General features: G+C 50.1%; 1 non-coding gene across 1 annotated transcript; it reads left to right on the forward strand.

The window, feature by feature from the left end:
* The first annotated feature begins 1,420 nt into the window (after positions 1-1,420).
* On the forward strand, positions 1,421-1,493 carry CC1G_20028. Its single transcript has one exon. It is a non-coding gene; the product is annotated as a tRNA-Thr (tRNA).
* Positions 1,494-17,369: the final 15,876 nt, after the last annotated feature.

Raw genomic sequence — 17,369 nt, forward strand, 5'->3', positions numbered from 1 at the left:
GGGCACCCAGCTCCTCCCAACCTTTTAATGGGCTCTCGGAACTATAGGCCAGCCTCGAGCAGCATCCCCTCGGAAGTGCGCGAGGCCGTGAAGATCCGCCAGGCAAAGGTCGCAGCTTAGCCGCTGCTGATGGTCGCCGGCGACTTGACGCATTCAATCATATATATATATATGCCTTCCATACTACTGAGCGCCTCCCCAGCGAGTACCCTATTCGCGGATTCTTCATGGTGGAATCGCTGGAGATATTCGACCTTTGGCAGAGGTTTGGCCAGGTTCGTGTGCCCGACGCGCAAAACCCTTTCAATCCCATCCACCTCCTCAACAAATCCCGGCTCTACCCTATTCCTGCAGGCTTGCCCGCTTGCGTTGTCCGCGATCACGACACTGGCGAATTGATCGTTTCCGTGGTCCGCAACTTTGCGCGCAGCACCGCTATCTCCGGGTTTATTGCTGAAGTTGTTCTCGAGGGCGTATCGCAGCGCCGCAGCGTTAGGGTAAGTCTGCTTTCCCTCGGGATCTGGAGATAGGCTGACTCCTCGTCCCTTTGCATCTTGAGGACACAGGCCATCTGGCTATAGTCGGGTATTCAGAAGGTGCGCGCAGACCCTTTTTTGGTTGGGCTCGCAACTTGTGAAGCAAGAAGACAGACGTGGAGGCGAACCTGAGAATCTGCCAGGCATTTTCGAATCCATCGGGCGGAGGGATGCCGCCGCATTGATCTGAGCTTGAGGGCGCCTGTAAGCGAATTGAGGAGCAACGGGCCTATTAGTGAGCTGAGGGCAGTCTCATCAGCAGCAACACTCCTATTGGTGGCAGCTGGAGGAGGTGGAGCAGTCCTAGTTGGTTGGGGAGCTGCAATTTGAGTGAATGAGAAGCTAGTGGTGGTGGTGGAAGGAGGAGGCATGTTGAGGCTGACATTGACACGCCTGGAGGATGTGGATGCGACAGTGCTGCTAACTGATGCTTTAGTTGTTAAAAGGGAAATTTGAACCAGAGACCTCCTCTACACATGAGGGACGCTCTAACCACTGAGCTATATGGTCTTGTTCAAAGCAGGAGTAGGAGGAAGTTAACCTCCTAGGATGGGTGTGAAGGGCTTATGCCACGTTGGGCTATGCCACATGTTCAGGGACCCTGACCATGATTAGAGAGTGAAGTCAACAGAGTGACATATTCACAATCTAACCCCAGTGAAACTCGACTCTTGGTCGATCGTCCCGGGTCTTACCACGTCTTATGTTAGATTGTGAATATGTCACTCTGTTGACCGCACTCTCTAATCATGGTCAGGGTCCCTGAACATGTGGCATAAGCCCAACCTGTGGCATAGCCCCCTTGTGGCACAGCCCAACGTGGTATAAGCCCCTTCAAACCCATCCTAGGAGGTTATACTTACTCCTACTCCTGCTTTGAACAACACCATATAGCTCAGTGGTTAGAGCGTCCCTCATGTGTAGAGGAGGTCTCTGGTTCAAATCCGGATGTGGTCACTTTTCCCTTTTAACATCTTAGAATCCGATGAAAATTTCCTCCCGCCATTTTATCTGACTGAGGGAATTCAAATCCAGCCAGTCGTGGCTCATCTTATCCCATCTCTTGGAACGATGGGATAAGATGATGCAAGATTCTGATTTTTTTGGTTTCTTTTACTAACCGGGCATTTCTCAACGGATCACACTGCAACATATCCTGTCACATACACAATAGGATTTTTATACACACAAATACAGGTTTTTGGCTGCTTTCATACACATTACACGCTGGGGGATAGGGTACAACTAAGCGAAGGCCTCCACGGGATGCTTAAAACAGGTGAGGGAAACAGGAGAGGGGTGTCGAGCGAAGCTGGGGTCGAGCGGAAAGAAAACGATGCTGGGAGCGCCGGAGCGGTGGCAAGCGAAAGGCCGAAAGGAGCTTTCAGTTTTGGATGGCAGCAGTACCGGTGGCGACATTCAATGTCGTTGCGAGCTACGTGAGAGCCTGGTTAGGGAAACCACACTCACGGCAACCTGGGCTTCGGCCGCACTAATCCATGACTGAAAAAATTATGAGCAGCTTTGCCGCGATGGTGCAAGACTGAACTCACCGCCCGCTCGTTTTCTGTGAGTGCTTCCCAAGCACTGTCCCCTCAGCTGTTGTTGTCTGAATATGGTGTAGGGCGGGTAGGTGTTGGTGGCGGGAACTCGACACCAACCGTCGGCGGTGAACGGCCGGTGAACCAGTGGTCCAGTGCTTGGGGTACCAGGGAGGGCTCGTTGGTAGAGCTCGTCTGAGTCGATGACTGGCTGTTGGGCGGGCTGTGATTCTTCGTTGGACACCGATGGCTGTGGCGGTTGTGCGTGCGCCGGGATGGGCGTGGAGATGGTGGTGGTCTTGGTCAGACCAGCGCTGGGCGCAAATCGGTCTAAGTTGAATTATCAAAACAAGATAAATTGGCCAAAATATATTGTCGTTGTCTTTCTAGAGAAAAGTACAAGAGAAGTTGAGACAAAAGAGGTGGATAGGATGGGATAAGATGAACTATGGGAATTCTAAGACCAGGTAAGATCTGACGCGATTTGAAAACTGTTGATAGGATCAGGGAAGAGACAGGGCGATGGGCCGAGAGTCGAGTTTCACTGGGATCTAACAGTAGTATCATCAACGGCCTTGCTAGCGTCATCATCACCACAACTGCAGCCTTTGACAATGATTTAGTGCTGTCTTGAGTGCAATCCCCTCGAATGAGAATGCGCTGGCAACCCCAGGTGAGGTGAAGCTATATGGGGACTGAGCTGCCACAAGCAACTTGATGGGTGGTGCTATGCCACATGTTCAGGGACCCTGGCCATGATTAGAGAGTGCAGTCAACAGAGTGACATATTCACAATCTAACAAATAACACCACCAACAATCGCTCTGCAGAGACCAGCAACCAGAACACCAGTAACCGCCAAAACTGGGCTTTTTAGTAGCCCGAAAGAACAATAAATGCTTATTTATTCCAATGCAACTCGAGGGCGAAACGGAGAGTGGAAAGATAATCGTCGACACCGAAGGAATGATAGATTCTGGAGCTGGAGGAAAATTCATCGACCAAAACTTTGCCCGAAACAAGAAACTGCCACTCCAACTCCTTCCAACCCCTCTGAAAGTCTACAACGTAGACGGAACCCTGAATAAACAAGGAACCATCCGATACAAGACCACCATGAACGTCACTATCCACGGACACACACGACCTATCACCTTCTACATCACCGGCCTTGGAAAACAGAAAGTCATCATGGGATTTCCCTGGCTTGAGGAAGCATCATTGATTGGAAGAAGGGTACCCTCGAGTGGTGACAGAGCCCTGCCTCAACACCGCCAATCGCACCTACCAAGCCATACACCCAGATCTTCAAGACCACCATCGAAGAAATCCCGGACACTGAACCTCAGAACCTCGACCCACTACCTGATTGGTATCCGACCACCTCTCCTATGATACCCAAGGATCACTTCAACACCTTCGAAACCTACGTCAACAAGCTTATGGAAGGGAACTTCCATTGGGATAATGACGAGGGATCTCTCTTGACTGACGACCTGGTGATCTCATTCATCAATGGAGAACTTTCCAACGAAACGGAGGACATCTGGATCAACACCACCCTCACCCACTCTCAGGCCTTCGAGCTCAAGTACAACCAGCGAGAAGAAATCAAGGACATCAAGCAACATGTGCCTCCGGAATATCACGAATACCTCTCTGTCTTTGATGAGAAAGCGGCCTCCCGATTCCCCGAATCTCGACCTTGGGACCACAGGATAGATCTGAAACCAGGATTCGAACCGACATCATCCAAGGTCTACCCGCTCACTCCGGAGGAAGAGAAAATCATCAAGGAATTCATAGATGACAATCTGGCCAAAGGATACATTCGACCGTCAGACTCTCCACAAGCATCTGGATTCTTCTTCGTTCCCAAGAAAGACGGAAAGAAATGCCCATGTCAAGACTATCACTACCTGAACGAATGGACCGTCAAGAACACTTATCCCCTCCCTTTGGTCACCAACCTCATGGACAAACTGAAGGGAGCCAAGTACTTCACCAAGCTTGATGTCCTAAAGGGTTACAACAACATCCGTATAAGTGATGGGTGTCATGAACAGCTGGTATGGCCCCTATTTTCATTTTTATCTTATCTTATCTGTATCCGCATCTTATCTTTCCTGTTACCCCTATCTCTTATCTTTATTCTCGTCTATGGACTCTTTCTCTCATGGAACACTGCCCCGTTTTGCCCTTTACCCTGCCTCTATTGTCCTTATTGTTACGCACTGCCTTGTATTGCCTTTCGACTCATTCTGACGTCTCTTTACTTCATTATTGTTTCATTCTTGCTCTTCGCACAGCCTTGTGACTATCTTTTATTGTTCTTCTGTCTTTCACCATTTGCTCGTCATCTCGACTCATTGTGGCTATGTAACTGGTAGAATAGGTATATAAAGCTAGGTAGCTCGCTCTGTATTTCCTTAGCTTGACCTCTTCGTCAATTCATCGCTCTAGTCTTCACTCCAAACCGTCGCTCATCGCTCTAAGCTCTTTCGTCGCTTTCACCGCTCCTAGTGTGTGGTATTAGTTTTAGTTTAGTCTTCGCTCTTTGTGACAATGGGGACCAGTGGAAAGCAGTGTTCAAATCCTAGTTTGGCTTGCACGAACCCAGGGTTATGTTCTGTGGCATGAGCAACTGTCCCAGCAACTTTGCAAGCAATGATGGACCACATATTCTCCTTGCAGATCGAAGGAAACTTTGTCATCATCTATATGGACAACATCCTTGTGCTTCTCCAAGACCAAGGAAGAACACGAGCGACACACCAAGGAAGTTCTTTGAATCCTTTGCGATAATGACCTCTACATCAAACCCGAGAAGTGCGAATTCACCAAGGAAAAGATTGCTTACCTCAGATTCATCATCGGACAAGACCGAATCTCCATGGATCCAGCAAGAGGTTAAAGGACTCCAAGACTGGCCCGCACCACAAACCATCAAGCAAGTCAGATCTTTCCTCGGCTTCGGAAACTTCTATAGGAAGTTCATACGGAAATACTCCGACATTGCTCGACCCCTCAACGAACTCCTCAAGAAGAACCAAGCATTCAAGTGGACTGTTAGACTCTATGGAACTGCGGAGTCTGCGGAGTCGAAGGGACCTTGGCCTCAACGTATTGCGTTGTGCCCACGCTGGTGGTATATGGTCCAACCCGAAAGGAGAGGGGAGGAGAGGGAGAGAGAGACGCGCTTACGGCGGAAGACGAGAAGAGAGAGGAGAGAGCCTTGCGGAGCGGAATCAGGAGCACTGTGCGGAAATGCGGAGTATGCGGAAAAGCTCTAGCAAGCCTGAAAGGCTCAAGACTGGACAGAGGGGAAGTTCTGTATAAGTCTGATTCGAGGTTCCGGATGAGTATCTACTACAGAAATCTAGCTAGCTTATATATCTGTAGATACTCTGGATATACTCTGGGACAAGTCTGGGACAAGAGATAAAACTGAGTCATAAGAAATGCGGAATACTGCGGAATACGAAAGGGATGAGTAAGTCAATTCTAAAGAACAATAGCAAAGCAAGGAAGGGAGTCATAAGGAAGCATAAGGGGTCACATGCAGAGTCTGGGCGCCTAGAGGGCGGTTACGAGGTTTCTCCGCGCGGTCCGCACCGGCCCTCAGTTGCGGGCCGTGTCGGTCCGCTGGTACTTGCGGGTTGCGGACTTGCGGATGCGGACATCCATAGAGCGGACACATGCGGGGAGTCCGCATTTGCAGGAGTGGGATGGATGTGGCGGAGATGTGGGAGATGTGGGATGCGGAGAGATGATGGCGAGTGCGGGGATGTGCGGAGTCATGCGGGATCATGTGAGACTGTGCGGGGAGTGTGGATCAAGGCTGGTGGGTTGTGGGTAGATGTGGGTGGATGTCCGAGACCCTAACATGGACTGATGAATGTCAAGAAGCCTTCGACACCCTGAAGAAACACTTCTGTGAAGAACCTGTTCTCATGATGCCCGACATGTCCAGACCGTTCCAGATCGAATCTGACACCTCCAAGTACACCTCTGGAGCAGTCCTGACACAGATGGACTCCAATGGTAACCGCCACCCAGTCGCCTTCTTGTCCAAGTCCTTCTCCCCCGCTGAACGGAATTACGAGATCTACGACAGAGAACTCCTTGGAATCATTCGAGCACTTGACGAGTGGTGCCACTACATCCTGTCGCGAAGAGCAGACACTAAACCAAACTTAAGACCAGATGTGCGGAGCGGATAAGAGCGGAGGACGAGATGAGAGCGATGAGCGACGGATGCAGATGAATACTGAAGCGGTGTATTGACGAAGAGGTCAAGCTGAGGAAATACAGAGGGATCTACCTAGCTTATATACCTATTCTACAGTCTACATAGCTGCGATGAGTCAGGATGACACGCAAATGGTGAAATGCAGAAGAACAATAAGAAGAGTCACGAGGCTGTGCGAAGGTTGCGCAAAGAATAAGGAAGACAATAACGGAGTAATGAGGCAGTGCAAGAATGGAGAGAACAATAAGACATTGGACAAAGGGCATAATGAGGCAGTGTTCCATGGGAGAAAGTGTCCGTGTCGAGAATAAAGGCAAGAATAAGAATGAAGAGAAAGTGATAAGGGAGATGAAAGCAATAAGATAAGATAAGGAAAAATAGGGGCTCGTACCCGCTGTTCACGACATTACCCCCCTTCTAAGCTTCATCGTCCTCAATGATCACTGGTAGGCGGCGTCCCAGTTCCCAGTCGAAGTTGGTAGGCGGTGTGTCGGTGAAGTTCTCGAGGGGTTGCCAGGGGAGGGAGGCGAAGACAGTGGCTGCAATGCGACGTGGTGCAGAAGGGTGGCGCTGGTGGAAGTCTTTGACGACATCGGGGGCGTGTTCCAAGTTCTCCTCCGGTTCCCAAGTATCTTCCGTCGACCCGCTAGCCCTTCCAACTGACCAGATACTCCAGCTTACGGTTCTTCCCTCGGCCCTTCCAGCGGCTGTCCAAGATGTTGTGAACCTCATACTCAAGCTCTCCCTCCAGTTCGACAGGCTCAGGTGGAGGTGGCAGAATGCCGTTGACATCATTGCCTTTCCAGGGGGAGAGCTTGTCAACGTGGAACACTGGGTGAATGCGGCAGAGGGAAGGGGGGAGCTTGAGGCGATAATCGAGGTCGCCAATCTTGTAGGGGCCGAGTTGGAGGTCGCCAAGCTTCCGAGTAGGGACTTTGATCTGGATGTCCTTAGCATTGAGCCAAACGTGGTCACCAACCTTGAACTGATGGGCTGTTCGTTTGCCGGATTCGTACGAGTCCTTCTGTTGTGCTTTTTCCAGACATAAGGTGGCTTCGGCGTCCTTGCGTACCTCTTGCAGCTGTTAGATGCGCTCGTCGACAGGGCGAAGATCAGTGGTTTTACCGACGGGAATGTTGAAGTGAGGGATGTAACTCGAAGAGACCCTGGTTGGCGGCGAACACTGCCTTCCACTCATCTCCCTCCTTGATCTGGATGTTGTTGTAACCCCAGTGAACGTCGAATTTCGTGAAGTACTTGGCACTGCGGAGTCTGTTGACGATGTCGGAGACAAGGGGGAGGGGGTAGCGGTTCTTGACGGTGATCTCGTTGAGCTTGCGGTAGTCCTGAACGAAGTGGAGCTTGCCATCCTTCTTCTTGACGAAGAAGACGGGGGAAGAGAGGGGAGACTTGGATGGTCGGATGTATCCCTTCTTGAGGTTCTCGTTGAGGAATCAGTTCAGCTCGTCCTGTTCGTTCTGGGACATGGGGAACCTCGGTGTGCATGGTGGCTGGAGCTCCAGGAATCAGATCGATGGTGTGATCCCAGGGTTTGTGTTCGGATAGGCAGTGCAACTTGGACTCAGAGAAGATGGAGGCATATCGGCGATACTGTGGAGGAACCATCTCTTCGAAGGTCTTCTGGGGTTCTTCTGAGATTCTTTGACGATCTGCTGGGAATAAGTGAAGCCAGCGGCACACCAGAGCTCGTCACCAGTTTCCTCGATCAGCCCTGCTCGTAGCCATTTCCTGCGAGTGGTTCGGTTGGCGCAGATACAGCAAAGGGGTGGTTCGGCTTGTTCCGGTTCCGGTTCGGGAGTGGGGTTGGGGTCAGGAGTGGTGGGCACAGGGGGAGGATCAACCGGGTTATCAATCTGTTCGAGGATGGTACCATTAGAGGGAGCTCGACTAGGAGGGTGTGCGTCATCATCTGGAACCTTCTCAATAGTGACGCTAGAGACCTTGGAGGGAACATGGAGGGTGCCGTTACGCCAGTCAATGGTGGGGTTGATCTTGCGAAGCTAAGGGAGTCCGAGAATGATGTCCTCTCCTCCAAGGTTGGTGAGAAGAAAGTCGGTCCATTCGGAGTGACCGTCAACCGTGAGTTCCAGTCGTGCGAAATGGATGATACTGCCAGCCTGATTAGGGGTACCGTCGATGTTGAGAAGTTGGATGGGATGTCAGAGAGGGAAGGTGGTGATGTTGTGTTGATTGACAAAGGGTTTGTTCCAGGAACTTGCCTCCACTGTCGACTATTGCTGTGGAGTTCGTACTACGGTTTCTGCCTCTAAGTCTCACGTTCACGTGAAAGTGTGAAGAACTGGGGTGTATTTCGCAAATGGAGCTAATGGTACATGAGTGGATAGAGTCATATTCGGAAATGGCATACGGAGGAGAGAAGGGTGCTTGCGTTGTGGCAGAGACAGGCACCCGCTTCAAAAACCCTGATGGAGCCTCTGGAGTTGAGCCAGGATGTCGAGTTGTTGCTGTTGAGTGGCAGAGAGAGAGGTGAGGCTTGGGGTGGGGGAAGGAGGTGTGCCAGGAGTGGTGGCGGCAACGGTGGCAGTGGCAGCATGGGCGGGTTCGCCAAAGAGGGAGAAGGGAGCTTCCTGGGTAGCGGCGACACGGCGACATGGGGTTGAAAGAGTCTTCATCCGGGTGGGAATCCCATGTACTTGTCCTGGCAGACGGTGGCGGCATGTCCCATACGCTGGCAGTAGTTGCAGCATGGCCCTCCGTGATTCCCATCCTTCTTGTTGTGACCAGCAGAGCCACAGCCAAATGGTGTTGAGGAAATCCTGGCGGGTCTTGCTGCTAGGACTGGGTTGGGTAGCATCAATCTCCATTGCGTACGGGTCACGAGCGGGAGCAGGAGCAGGAGTGGGGGCGTACTGGGCCAGGGAGGTACGGGACGAGTTGGGGTTCATGTTCTGCATGACGAACTTGTTCTTGATGGCCTGAGCAACAAGTTCTTCAAGGGTGGCGGGCTCTTTGATGAGGTTACTGAGGCCGAGCCAGAGGAGGTGTTCCTGGGAGAGCTTCCTCTTGAAGCGAGCCATCCTATCCGAATTGGAATAAGCTGGTGCGCGAGAAGACGTCAACGAAGTGAAAGGCGAAGTCAGCTACAGTTCCTCGACCCAGAGTGAGCTGCTCAAGCTCCTGGAGGGCAGCCTGGGCGTCGTTGGCAGGTTGGAAGCGTTACTTGAACTTGGTGAGGAAGACAGCCCACTTTCCCCCAGTGAAGGGCCAAGGCTTGGTGCTATCAGTGTCGTGATCAGCAATCTGCTGGGAGGAAGTGAGATGCCCATCGGCCAGCTTCTCCATGCATGTATGAGAGGGCCGTGGAGATCCATTCCTTGTCATCTCGAGTGCCGTTGTCCTTCTTCAACTGGGGTTGATGTCTGGCCCAGTTGGTAAAGAACTGGAGAAAGCATCGGGCATCTTCAGCCTTGCCGCAGAAGGGCTCAGGTGCCTTGACCAGACTCTTACTAGAGGAGGTCTTGGCAGCTGTGAGGTGGCTGACCAGGGTAGAGATGGCGGTGGTGAGCTGGTTTTGCTGCTCCTGAAGTCTTGCGAGATCGGCAGTGGACATCGTGAAGTCGTTGGTGGTTGGGGGGACAGAAGAGGGTAAAGTAGTTTGTTGAGTGGGAGTGGGAGGTTTCTGTTCTGAGCTTGGAGCGTCAGATGTGTCCTCCAACTGCCTAGAGGTGTGGAGAGGGGGATGGATCGGGCGAGAAACGAAAGAGGCAGGGTTTGTCAGTGTAGAGCGACCGGAAGAACTGATGTGTTGTGCGGAGATAAGATGTTACAGTCAAGGGACGTGAACTCAAGTGAGCATGCACGTCGACCGTAGAGTCGTGGTTCCGAGGCGAGTTTGAGGAGATAGGCGTCTAAGAGTGCCTCACAAGAGGTATTGTCTTAAGACGACTAGAGCGAGTTCGAGAGAAGGATAGAAGTGGGTATGATTCACAAGAACTAGCTAAGGAACAAGAGAGGTATCTACAGAGCTTATATACCTGTCTAGCTATGTGAATATGAGTCGAAAGGAGTCAGAGAAGAAGGCTGCGCGAGCACAGGTTACTGTGGAGCGCAGCAGAGATAATTTAGAGAACAATAAAGAGTGGCTGCGTAAAGAGTCAAAGAAGGCTGCGCCGCAGCGTCGGGGCCAGGGGTAGACCAGTCGGGGATCAGACTGTCGTCCCAACTGTTGCTTGGGGTTTCATCAAAGCGGACCTTCTTTCCTCGATTGGCTCAGCGAAACTTGAGGGGAATCTTAATTCCGGTGGACCTCCTAGAGATTGATTCTTGTGTCGTCCTTGCATAGTCGTGGGCGGCCTTCGATCGTTGGTAGCGGTTACGATGGTGAGCTTTTCGTCGTTCTGTTTCGAACCCACATTTGCGGATGACATGTCCATCTCTCCTGCAGTTGTAACAGGTCTTGATGAGACTGGCAGGCGAGTGGTAGGGGGAGTTCTTGTAAGGGGGGTCGTAGGTAATCCAAGTGTATTCTTCTCTGCCTGCCCAGTCGTTGCGTGCCGAGAGATCGTGAAGGTCAATGAGGGCAGGGACGATGGCTTTGTGAAGGGCTCTGTGACACGAACCCTTCGCACTTCTCCTGGAACTCTTCCCAGAGGAAAAGGCGGAGGTTGATGAGGGTGACTCGGGTTTGGGACCCTACTCGGTAGTAGATGCTTCAACGGCGGTGGTTCCAGTGACCGATTCGGTGGAGGGGATAGGGAACTCGAAGGTGAAAGCAGCGCCAGAGTCGATGATCATGTTGGTCATTTTCAGACAGGGAGGAGGTCAGAGAGTAGCGAAGGGAGTAGTGGCTTTGTGAGGCGAAGTAGCAGATGGGTGGTTTGCTGGGGAAGCAAGTCTGACTGGCTGAACCTTTTTATTTCCGAAGTTGTTTGCGGTTCTTTGGTTTTTCCTTCAGGTGAGTTGTCTTGTATTGTGTCAGGATCTTGCTTGCTCCGGTCACGAGGTTGTCTTCATCTTCCCATGTTGCTTCTTCTTCGGAGTAACCTTTCCAAAGCACAAGGTACTCCAGTCCGTTTTGGGTTTTGCGGTGTTTCAGAATGTGCTCGATTTCGTAAACATCGTCCACTTCCGGGGGTGGTCTGGGAAAGTTGGGGCCGTGGACTTCATTCTTGACGTATGGCGTGAGGAGGGTGGCGTGGAACACATCGTGAACTCGGACTCGTTTCCAGTGATCGGGGATATTGAGTCTATAGGTGGTTGGTCCTAACACATCTAAGATCTCGAAGGGTCCTTCTCGCTTGGCTTTGATCTTTTTGTGGTATCCCAGGTTGAGGTTTTTGGATTCTAACCACACTTTTTCGCCTTTCTTGAAAGGTTCGAAGGTGGACTTGATCCTTTGAGCCATCCTTTGCTGGGCTAGTGTGTGTGTGGCTAGGGCTTCATGACGAATTCGATCAAGAGCTTTGATGTGTTGTTCTGCAGATGGGAATTGAGTATATTCGAAGGAGGTTGGGATTGCTTTGGGTGCTATTCCCATCATGAGTTCAAATGGGGTATATGGCCAATCAGAGTGTCTTCGATTGTTGTGGGTAAATTCCAAGATGCCAAGGTGTTCGGACCTGTCTTGGTGGAAAGGCGAGACAATAGATTGACAACCAGGTCTCGGTTTCTTGATTGAATCGTTCCGTGGTGCCATCAGTTGGGGATGGTGGGCGGTGGGCGGTGCAGATTCGATCTCGAGGAGTTGGAGGAAATGACGGAAAACCTGAGCAGCAAACTGGGGACCGCGGTCAGAGATCATCTTCTCTGGCAGGCCAAAGCGTTTGAAGAGGTTGTCGACAAGGAGTTGTGCAGTCTGTTCTGCCGTGATCTCTTTGGTGAATGGGATCAAAATTACCCCCTTTGTAAACCCGTGGTCCACCACGGATAAGATAGAGTTGTATCCGTTGGATTCAGGGAGGTCGGTAATGAAGTCGACTGAGATCTGGGAGAATGGTCGGAGCGATTTGGCTGGTGGGATGGGCATGAGAGCGGGTTTTGATGGGTTACGGTTGATCTTGAATTGCTGACATACACCACATCCTTTGACGTAGTTCTTAACGAATGTTCTGATTCCTGGCCACCAATAGTGTTGGCTGACGTTATTGAAGGTTTCTAGTTCTCCTGGGTGTCCTGCCGTCAGGGAATCGTGGTATCGAAGTAGGATCTTGCGTCGAAGGTCTAGGTCCTGAGGGATATAGTTTCTCCCCTTGTAAAATAGGAGTCGGAATCCGTCGCGTTCTTCTACCTGTCCAATCTTGTAAATCGTCCTTCATGGCCTTTGGTCCATCGGCTAGGATGATCTTCAGGGCGTCAGTGGCTTCCGTGTCGAAATCCTGGCATTTGGCGATCTCCTCTTGTAGAGCAATGTCGACGAGTCCAACGGTGAGGGTTTTCAAGTTGAGGAGGTTGACAAACAGTTCTTCTGGTAACAGGGTGATGTTTTCGTTATCGTCGGTCTTCTTCGGGGCACAGGTTGGGGCGTCGGGACAGGGCATCCGATAGGATCATCTTGTGTTAGGGTAAATGTGACAACTTGATGGCGCTCTCTCTCAGTTTCAATTGCCAACATGCTTGTCTGGAATACATAGACCAGAGTTTCATGGGGCCTTCCTTGGATGTGTCGTGAACAGCGGGTACGAGCCCCTATTTTTCCATTATCTTATCTTATCACTTTCATCTCCCTTATCGTTTCCTCCTTTATTCTCATTTCTACCTTTATTCTCGATACAGACTCTTTCTCTCATGGAACACTGCCTCGATGTACCCTCTGCCCTATTTCTTATTGTTCTTCCTTCTCGCACTGCCTCTTGACTCCCTTCTATTGTCTTCTCCTTGTTCTTCTCGCAGCCCCGCGCAGCCTTGTGACCCTCTTTATTGTTCTTCTGTGTTTCACCACCCTTTCGTCATTCTGACTCATCGCGGCTATGTAGACTGTAGAATAGGTATATAAGCTAGGTAGATTCCTCTGTATTTCCTCAGCTTGACCTCTTCGTCAATACACCGCTTCAGTATTCATCTGCCTTAGTCACTCGTCGCTCCTATCTCGCTCTCTGCTCTTATCCGCTCCGCTCTTCTGGTTTTTGGTTTGGTTTAGTGTTCGCTTTTCGCGACAGAACTTGTAGAGTCTGCCAAGCTTCTTGGCTTTAAACGACTTTCGACCAGCACCAGAATCTTTATTTTCCAGGAGAAAGATCAAAAATGGGAATGCTGTGATTAGTGTTCACCACGGGTAAACCCCGGGTCTGAAAGCCAGGACCCGGACCCGGACCCTACCAAAACCCTACCCGCAACCCTGCGGGTTTTCCGCAGGGTTTGAGCTTTATTTCGTCCAAAACGGCCCAGAAATGGGCGAGTTATGCTCAATTTACTTAAATCAAGCATAACTCGGCCATTTCATGGCCGATTTGGACGTGTAAGAGCTTGTTTTAAAGATCGCGGGTACGAAAATGCGTACCCGGACCCGGACCCGCCCTTACCCCTACCCGAAACCCGCAGGGTCTGCCGTACCCCTGCTTTTCACTAGCTGTGATTTTGGCGAACCAACCGAATTCCTCCGAATGCGGATCAAACGTCAAAGAAAAACTATACGCGATCAGAAAGACTATCTCAAAACAGTCTTAGAACACTTTGGAATGATGGACTGCCGAGTGGCTCGAACTCCCATGGTTGAGGGATACAAACCTCTTCCAAATACCGGTCCCGTGGATCACCAACTTCGACAGTGCTTCCAGTCTGTGATTGGATTGCTGCTATACCTATATGTTAGGCACTTGCCCCCAACATTGTGTATGCTGTCACCAAGCTATCGCAGTTTGCAGCAAATCCATCCAAGGAGCACCTCGACAAGGCACTCTACATCTGCCGGTACCTCCAAGGGACTATGGACTACGTACTGGTCTTAGATGGTTCTTCCTCACAAGGACTCATCGCTTACTCAGATTCGGACATTGCTGCTGATCCCATCAAACGCAGGTCCGTGACTGGATTCATCGTCAAGTTGGCTAACACTGTTATCTGTTGGACTTCCTATGCCCAGAAGACCATTGTTACTTCGTCTACAGAAGCTGAATATATGGCACTTTCTGATTGTAGCTGTCAGGTCATGTGGCTAAAGCATATGTTCAACGAATTAGGCATGCCCATCGACAAAGTGCCAATCTGCACAGATAACAATGGAGCTATCTTCATTGGGCTCAAACCCTATGCAGGAACGTCGAAATCAAACATATTGGATGTTCGCTATTACTACATCCGTGAATGTGTTGAAGATGGAGATGTCAAGTTTTCCAAAACCCGGATAGAGTCTGTACCGAGACGGCGGGACTCTCAGAACGATGGTATGGCTCAGTCGATATTTGTATCCTTTGCTGTTGCTTTATACTTGCGCATTCAAATCTCAACGGTGACAATTATTTTTTAGTCATTCGACATCGCCTACCTAGTCTGATTTTGATTGGGACTGACTAGATGTCATTAACCGTCCTTTTTGCCTCTCTGCTGGGGGGCAAAATGTGACGTTGACGTACGGGCTCATGTGTACAAACTAGACTAGTCTGCATACGATACAACTTTAGATAGATTCCGTCTCCTCTTTCTCGCAGCTATGCTCCTGAAGCTGAAGAGCAAATCGGTATTTACAGTTCTCGGCTTTTAGCTGTTCGACCTTCCACCTTTTCCATCTCGTTCTTGACATGGCTTAATTGAGCCTCCAGCCCGGGCACTTGGATGAGTTCCATATACAAAATTGTAATTCATGTCGGAGTTGGTCACAGCTGCAACAGTTGTCGTCAGATTCATCATCGGCATCCAAAGGGATGTTTCCGAGCAAGGCCTTTCTGGAATAAAGATGTTCTCTTCAAAAATCCCCACGCGAAAATGCTCGCAAAGAGCTTGTGCTTGTAACACCGGACATGGAGCTCTTGGACACTGTCAAAAGGTATTGGCCCGTAATCTCGACCATGGTGGCGGAGCTCCTCAAGAAACAACCAGCAATGGACGAGAATTAAGAGGACGAGTAAAATGTGATGAGCAAACACTATATACTACAGGTGTGTACTCTAGAACTTACCAGGAGATAGATGTAGTGAGGCTAACTTAGTGGCTAGTAAAACTGGTGGTAAGACAGTTATCGATTAGAGACCACAGAGGTCAGTATTTATACTGTACAGGGTATGTGACAAATGTGACATAAACTACCTAAATATAGTATGTGTGACAGAGGCTGTGTGAGGCTATACGAAGGAGTAATCGAATGAGTAAGCCGTGACTACATATGACTCATAATGACGCAATGATGAGTAATGCATCATGTGATGTTCCAGAACATTCTACGGTGGAACATTCCAGAAGAGTCTGGACTCAGTTGTACTAGTCTAATCTAATCTATGATAAGATAAGATAAGTTCAACACTCCCCCTCGCTAAGTGCAGCCTTCAATAAGCGCGCTGAGTGTATGTCGATTGCTTAGTGGAACCGAAGTCCCAACTGTTCTCGGAACTGCTTGAACTTGACATGACCAAGAGGTTTGGTAAACATGTCTGCAGGGTTGTCGTTTGTATCAACTCGAAGGATTTCAATGTCTCCTTCTTCAACACGTTCGCGAATGTAGTGATAGCGAACATCGATGTGTTTGATACAACGTTCCTGAATGGGGTTGGTGCCAACGACGGTGATATACCAATTTTCCAGTGCTGCTAAGGCAAGCAAAGTGTGAACTGATTCGTAACGCACAACTGGTGAGAAGATCTGATCGAAGTCAATTCCTTCAATCTGGGTAAAACCCTTGGCGACAAGTCTGGCACGTAATCGACCATCTGGTTTGATGTCGAAAACCCATCAGCATTGAACAATTTTACGCCCTTTAGGTGGATCCGACATGACATATACGCTGCGCTGTTTGAGTGCCTCAATCTCTTCTCGGCAAGCGGTGAGCCATTTTTCCCTCTGCTCTTTTGGGAGCTTCACGATATCACGGAAAGTCCAAGTGGAGACTTTTGAAGTGAGGTATGCGATACTGCTTTAGAAAGCAAGTATGCAATAAACTCTACTCCCCCTTCCCTGGCTAATTTTGCCAATCGTTGTGTCTCAGCTTCTCCGAGATCTTGAGCAGCGCCACTATCGTGATCGGGATTATTGGCAAGATTAGTGTCATGAATCAGACCTTTCTTTTCCTTTTCTCGCCGAGACTTGTAGTTAGTAATATAGGATGTCACGTGACTCAGACACGTGATGAGTCATGAGACCGTACCCCGCCAGCTGAACAAAACACTGCGCGCGCACAGACCATGGACCAAACAAGTACATACAACTCAAGTAGTATATATAGAGTAGACTTGTAAGTGTAGTTTCCTCAGTCTTTAGCTGGTCTATTCCTAGCTACAACACTCTAGTCTTCACTGAATCCTATCGCTTTTCGCCAAGTCTTTTCTAGTGCAGCTATTGATTGCTTGAACGACAGATCAAGTAGTTAGTTGCTGACATTAGCTAAAGACTACCCCTTCTCGACTGTGTCTATCCCCGGCACCCTCGAGTCTCTCATCGCCCTCCGCCCTAACAAGGCAACCCCCACTCGCACTACTTACTCCCTTACATAGTTCCTTTTCTCTTTCCCCTTTCAGTAGGTTATCCTTGGCGACGCCCCTTCTGTAGGAAGGCAGCAACCAAGAGAGCTGCGGAACTTAGGTCCAAAGCACATAGTGTAGCTCCCCTCTGTGTGGCTAACACAGTGACAACCGGGAGATAGTCTAGCTTTTCTTACCTTACCTTTTTCTTTCTCTTGCCCACGAGCCCATTGTTCTTTTTACGATACCATGTCCACCCACCCCTCCGCCCTACAAATACCCCCTGCCAACGACGGCCAACCCGCCCCTCAACTCCTCCAGCCTGACCAGACCCAGGTCCAAGGTCAGCAGGTCTCCGCTTTGGGACTACATGTACCAAGCCCTGGGAAGCCTTGCCGATAGTGTGGCAAAACCTAGTGGCTGCCGTTTCCGGCTACCAACCAGCCCTTGCCCAAGC

The sequence above is a fragment of the Coprinopsis cinerea genome (assembly GCF_000182895.1).
Source record: "Coprinopsis cinerea okayama7#130 chromosome 2 map unlocalized cont3.2, whole genome shotgun sequence".
In the NCBI taxonomy this organism is placed as follows: domain Eukaryota; kingdom Fungi; phylum Basidiomycota; class Agaricomycetes; order Agaricales; family Psathyrellaceae; genus Coprinopsis; species Coprinopsis cinerea.